General features: G+C 34.6%; 1 pseudogene; it reads left to right on the top strand.

Annotated features, from left to right (window-relative positions):
* Positions 1-497: 497 nt before the first annotated feature.
* Positions 498-1,647, top strand: LOC138171103 (p21-activated protein kinase-interacting protein 1 pseudogene; annotated as a pseudogene).
* Positions 1,648-6,280: the final 4,633 nt, after the last annotated feature.

A 6,280-nucleotide genomic window follows, 5' to 3' on the forward strand; every position in this document is an offset into this window, starting at 1 on the left:
TACATTTATTATGAAAGTGTCTAGTGTATCCCTTTCCCCTAAGATACTTTTTGTTTTAGATAGATACTGATATATAGTTTAAGAATATCTTTTTAACATGAAAAAAAACCATTGTACTTTGTCAAACACCTCCCTCCCCCAATTTATTGATATAATCATGTTGTTTTGGATGTGTTTTTTATTTTAATCTGATTAATAATATTGATGTTTGCCTAATGTTAAATCATCTTTGAATCACTTGTTTAAGTTCAACTCTGTCACGATAAATGCTTTTTTTGATGAATCACTACAATCTGATAAGATTTTCTTTAAAGTTTTTGAACTTATATTCAACAGTGAAATTAATTTTCTGTGCTTTGGCATTCCCTGGATTAAGTATAAAGGTCACATTTGTATCATAAAAGAGTAGGGTAGGATGCTTTCTTTCTCAATTTTGAGAATAATTTGTGTAGTGTTGATACTAATTATTTCTTTAAAAATGTATTGGATCCTTTCTTTTCAGATACACGGTGAACAGGGAGCCTGGCCTGAGTGGCCAGAGTGAGAAATGGACCCCTGTAGCTGGCTTCACCCACCATGGCCATGCTGCCTCCTTGTCAGCAGTGGCTGTAAATAACCATTTTGTGGTCACTGGAAGCAAAGATGAAACAATTCACATCTATGATATGAAAAAAAGATAGAACATGGAGCATTGATGCATCATAATGGCACAATAAATTGCCTGAAATTCTTTGGTAATGGTCATTTAATTAGTGGAGGAGAAGATGGACTAATTTGTGTCTGGGATGCAAAGAGATGGGACTGCTTGAAGTCTATTAAAGCACATAAGGGACAAGTGACTTCTCTTTCTGTTCATCCATCTGGCAAATTATCACTATCAGTGGGAACAGACAAGACATTACGAACATGGAATCTTATTGAAGGAAGATCAGTATTCATAAAAAATATAAAACAAAATGCTCACATAGTCGAATGGTTCCCTAGTGGAGAGAAGTATATAGTTGTCACAGTAAACAATATAGACATCTACCAGCTTGAAACTGCATCCATTACTGGTACCATCACCACTGGAAAGAGAATTTTTCTGTTACATTTATTTCAGATTCCATACTTGCTGTGGCTGGAGATGAAGAAATTGTAAGGTTGTTTGACTGTGACTCACTAAAATGTCTCTATGAATTTAAAGCTCATGAAAACAGAGTAAAAGACATTTGCAGCTTTGAAGTCCCAGAGCATCATGTTATTGTTACAGCATCGAGTGATGGCTTCATTAAAATGTGGAGGCATAATCCAAATAAGAAGACTCCCCCGTCTTTACTATATGAAGTAAACACTAAAGCCAGACTCACCTGCCTTGGAGTTTGGCTAGACAGAGTTGCAGATGCCCAAGTTCAACTTCCTACAGCTACAGCCCCTTCTCCTGTAAACAAAGAAGAACAAGAGTTCAAAACTAGCCCCCCAAAATCTGATGTTTCAGCAGGAAAATGGCAACAATCCAAGAAATTCGATTGTGCTAAGGGTAATAAAAAACAACAAAAGCAGAAAATGTAATGTCAGTCAAGAAAAGAAAATTGGAAGGTATACTAGAAAAGAAGAAAAAAAAGAAAGTACAAATGACTGAATAAATCTTTGAAAATTCAAAAAAAATATATGTTGAAGGGGTGGCTAGGTGGTGCAGTGAATAGAGCACTGGCCCTGGAGTCCTGAGGACCTGAGTTCAAATATGGTCTGACACTTGACAAACTTACTAGCTGTGTGACCTTGGGCAAGTCACTTAACCCCAATTGCCCTTCAAAAAGCCAAAAAAAATACATTGGAATCCTTATCTGAATATTTTGGGACAAGGAATTGTTCTCCTTCTCCATCCAGTACCTAACATCTTTTAGTATATGCTGGACAGTTCTGTTCATTTTTCCTTTTTGAGATTGGATTATTTAATATCTTTTTTTACCTGTCAGTTTGAATATTTTATATGTTTGAAGGTGCTCATCTATTTCTTTTGTGTTCTCAATTTTGGTAGCATATAACTATGTATAAAACCTTTGATAATTTTTTATAAGAGGTAATAGTAGTTAAGTGATTTGCCCAGGGTCACACAGCTAGTAAGTGTCTGAGGATGGATTTGAATTCAGATCCTCCTGACTGCAGGACCAGAGCTTGATCATCCGTACCACTTTCATTGACCTTGGATATTTTCTAGTTTGTTTGTAAATAGTTCACCTTATTAATTTACTATTTTGTTTATTTATTTTTCCTGCCCTCTTTAGATTTAAATAAAATTTATTATTTTATTAGTGTTTTCAAGATATGCTGTTTAATTTTATTAGTAATTTTGATGTTTTTTTTGTTTCCAGTTTCTCTATTTCTCCTCTCACTTCAATAGCTCCTATTTTGTCATTATTTTTGGTACATTAATTTGTTTTTTGTTGACTTTCCAATTTTTAAATACATATTCAATTTTTAATCATTTATTTTTCTAGTTTGTTAAGAAATGTAAGTAGAGGTATGATTTTCCCCCTAAGGATTATTTTAGATTCATCCCAGAAATTTTGATTTTTTTATCATTATCATTTTCCTTTACAGAGTTATTTCAATAATTTATTCTTTTATTCACTCATTATATAGGATTTGTTGTTGTCTCCATCTGAGACTTTTTCTTTTCTTTGTGCTCTCTAAATGAATTACTCTTTTTGTTACATTATAGTCTCTAAAGGATGCATTTACTTTTTCTGTCTTTTTACCCTTATTTGCATTATTTCTGTGCCTTAATGCATAGTAAGTACAAAGTTAAAGCAAATGTGGAAAGAATAGCAGTGGGAATTCAGGAAGTTTTAGGAGAAAGTAGTTATCAATATGGGTGTTAAAATTAAATGATATTAAACTAAATTAAGGAATCAGTAGGTTTGGAGCTTCACTGAAGTATCTCAAATAGTGGAAGGGGAAGAGTATAGCTGAGAAGGTAGAATTTAAATCAGCCTTGACTTACCAATTATAGCATTCATTAGATTGAATGCTATTGACCTGGAAAAGTATCCTTTTCAACAGTAGCAAAGGATGGCAACAGTGAATTTTATAGACTTGACACTTTTCCTTTGTTGGTTACATAACAGAACGGCAGTGTGGCATAGTGAAGAGAGGACTAAATTTGGAGTTGGAAAAAGCTAATTTCTAGTCCTGAATCCCTGACACTTGCTAGTTGAGAGAGAATGGGCAAGTCACTTAACCTCTCCCTGTGTCTGATAGTACTTGAACATTTGACACTATATCCAAGTTGCTGATCTCAGTATCTAGAGATTTCTACTCTATTGAATTTGTAAGAACTAGATACTACCCACCTCTCAAAAAAAAAAAAAAACACTTGGGAGTGCCTTGTATATGCTCAATAAATATTTGAGAAATCATGCAAAACAGATTTCTAACTCTTAAGATTTGGGAATTTAGACCATGCCCTTAATTACCCAACGTTGCTTTGAAAAATAGCCAACATGTACTATATTCATTAGAATGATGCTGTATATTTGAAAAATGTATAACTGTATTATTTTTAAAGGTTTTCAACTGATTCAGCACTTTAAAAATGCTAGCAATGCAAGAATACATCAAAGGTTACAAACTTGGCCTTGTTGTTCAGGGTATACATAAAGAAAATCCATCAAAAGTGTAGTCTAAGATATAAAATTATTCTGTGAATAAACTTAAATGTATATAATCCAGGCATCATTATACTCAGTCTCTATTTTTATTCCATGGTAAATATAGGGAGCTCTTATCTTCACAGATACCCTTATATTATAAGGAGGTAAGTGGAATAAAATGCCAGGAATAAGGATTTTTCCTGAAGCTTTCTAATAATTTACCACATGAAAAAATATATGAATCTATTGCATTTAAAGAATTTACTCTCACAAGAAACTATCTTTACTTTTGACAGGGGAGAAGGCAGAGCAATTGGGGTTAAGGGACTTGCCCAAGGTCACATGGCTAATAAGTGTTAAGTGTCTGAGGCCGGATTTGAACTCAGGTTCTCCTGACTCCGGGGCTAGTGCTCTATTCACTGTATCACCTAGCTGTCCCAACTATAATATTTTGAGTGATAGGAAAGACTTAAAAACTATTTTTTTTGGTTTTAAACTATTTAAAATTTAAACATTTAAATTTCAAATTAAATTAAAATTTTAAATAGCTTTAAACTACCGCTTTACCATATAAGAGTAATATAAAAAAAGTCTTTGTCATGTAGGCTACCTTTGCCTAAGGACAGGCTGGTTTTTCCTTAAGAACTAATTGATGGGGCAGCTAGGTGGTGCAGTGAGTAGAGTGCCAGCCCCAGAATCAGAAGGACCTGAGTTTGGATCCAGCCGAAGGCACTTAACACACACACACACACACACACACACACACACACACACAAACACACACAAACTAGCTGTGTGACCTTGGGCAAGTTGCTTAACACCAATTGCCCTCCAAAAAGCAAAATAAATAAATGAATGAATGAATAGACAAAAAGATAAGTAAATAGATAAATGAGTAAATGAGTAAATTAATAAGTAAATGAATGAATGAATGAATAGATAGATAAATGGATAGATAGATAAATAAGTAAATGAATGAATGAATGAATAATTAAAAAAATGTTTTAAAAAGAATTTTGTTGACTTTCTGGTCAATAAGATGAAGAATTCAATATTTTCTTCAGTCTTCATGGCTTCTCCAGCCTCTCCAAAGTAGAAATTAATTTGCAGAAGCAATAAAGTCATTTTAACTATTTCTATGGCCTGGGACACCAAGAAGGCAGATGTGGTAACAATTCAGTGAAGTAACAGCTATCCTCTAATGTCCTCATTCAGAATCTCCTCCTTACCACCTACCATGGTAAGCATAAGAGTTTCACAACCCCCCATCCTCATGCAATTCCATTAGAATATCCCCTTTCCCTCCTCTTTCTCCCCAGTCCTCTCAGTGCCTCAGAAACCTTAAAGTCAGGAGGTTGATCAGTAATGACAACAACAAATTACAGTGCTCTGTGCCAAAATAGATTGCAGTCAGATAACAGAGGAGCAGAGAGAACTGGGGCAAGGCATGTGTGGTCTTGTGGCATTAAACAGAATTAAGAGAAAACACCAAGCAGTCAGCTGGTGTCATTTTTATCTTCTTAGAGATCATGTGACAGAGGGCCTCAGTCTGATGAACACAAATTGCTTAGTATAGGAGGAGGTTGAGAACAGCTTTGCAAACCATGAACACAAATATGAAAAATCACATCCTGATCATGGTGTAGTTCACAATTTAATCAATAGTATCCTTTGCTGATCAAAGCTCAGAAGTCTGGCATCTCTGACTGGCATTCCTTCTTTGGGAATAGGAATCATCTCAGTACAAGTAATCCTTATCCTTCTGGTACCAGTAGTCTTCTCACTCCAAAGAACTATTCCATTCCTTTGGATATCTCTGTTAACAGTATATGTCTGTGAATGTGTGTGCATGTGCACACATGTGTGAGTATATGAGTGTTTATGTGTGTGTGTCTGTATTAAAGGGGTATGGAGACAAGGGAATAGAAACATCTAACAACTAAATTCTTTTTCATCTTTTCTTATAGCCACCATGCAGTGATGTCACTTGTGATAGTTATCTCCCGGACCTTTTTGTCTTCCCTTCAATAACCAGAAATAGTGCAGAAATATCTTCAACATTCCAGGAGATCTTCTTCTCAAGCAGCAGCAATAATACCCCCTGCTAATAGCTACCTGATGGATACCATAGTGCTTTTTTTCAGCCCAATTGGCTTCTTGATGGTCTAGGGGGAAAGTAAATGAGGCTCATCAAGGTTACTTATCTTTTGTCCAGCTTGAAATGTATATTCTTCTATATCTCTGACCTACCCCACACTAACTATTCCAACTTCTTAGCAGAAAAGAAAAATTAAAAAAAATATATGAACAGAATTAGGGGAAATTATCAGATAAATGGAGCCAATGGTAAAATGTTCCTCCCTTTCTCTCTTTGATCTAATTTATGAGAATAAGAGCTAACATTTATGGAGGTTTTAAAGTTTGCAAAGCACTTTATATACAGTAATTCTCTTGAATAATATCCACCTTATGGTATACAGGCAAGAAGAACTATAAATCCTTATCTCAAATAAGCCTAATAAGTAACAGGTACAAATGATAACCTCATATTATCTGAATAATCCCAACCAAGTTCTTAAGGAGAACTATTCCCTACTGGGAATGTGATGTTTGTTTCCTTAAAATGAAAAAAATAAGTACTTCTT

The sequence above is a fragment of the Petaurus breviceps genome, unplaced genomic scaffold (genome assembly GCF_028583685.1).
Source record: "Petaurus breviceps papuanus isolate PSGF00001 unplaced genomic scaffold, PetGlider_PUasm1.0 41, whole genome shotgun sequence".
Taxonomy (NCBI): Eukaryota; Metazoa; Chordata; class Mammalia; order Diprotodontia; family Petauridae; genus Petaurus; species Petaurus breviceps.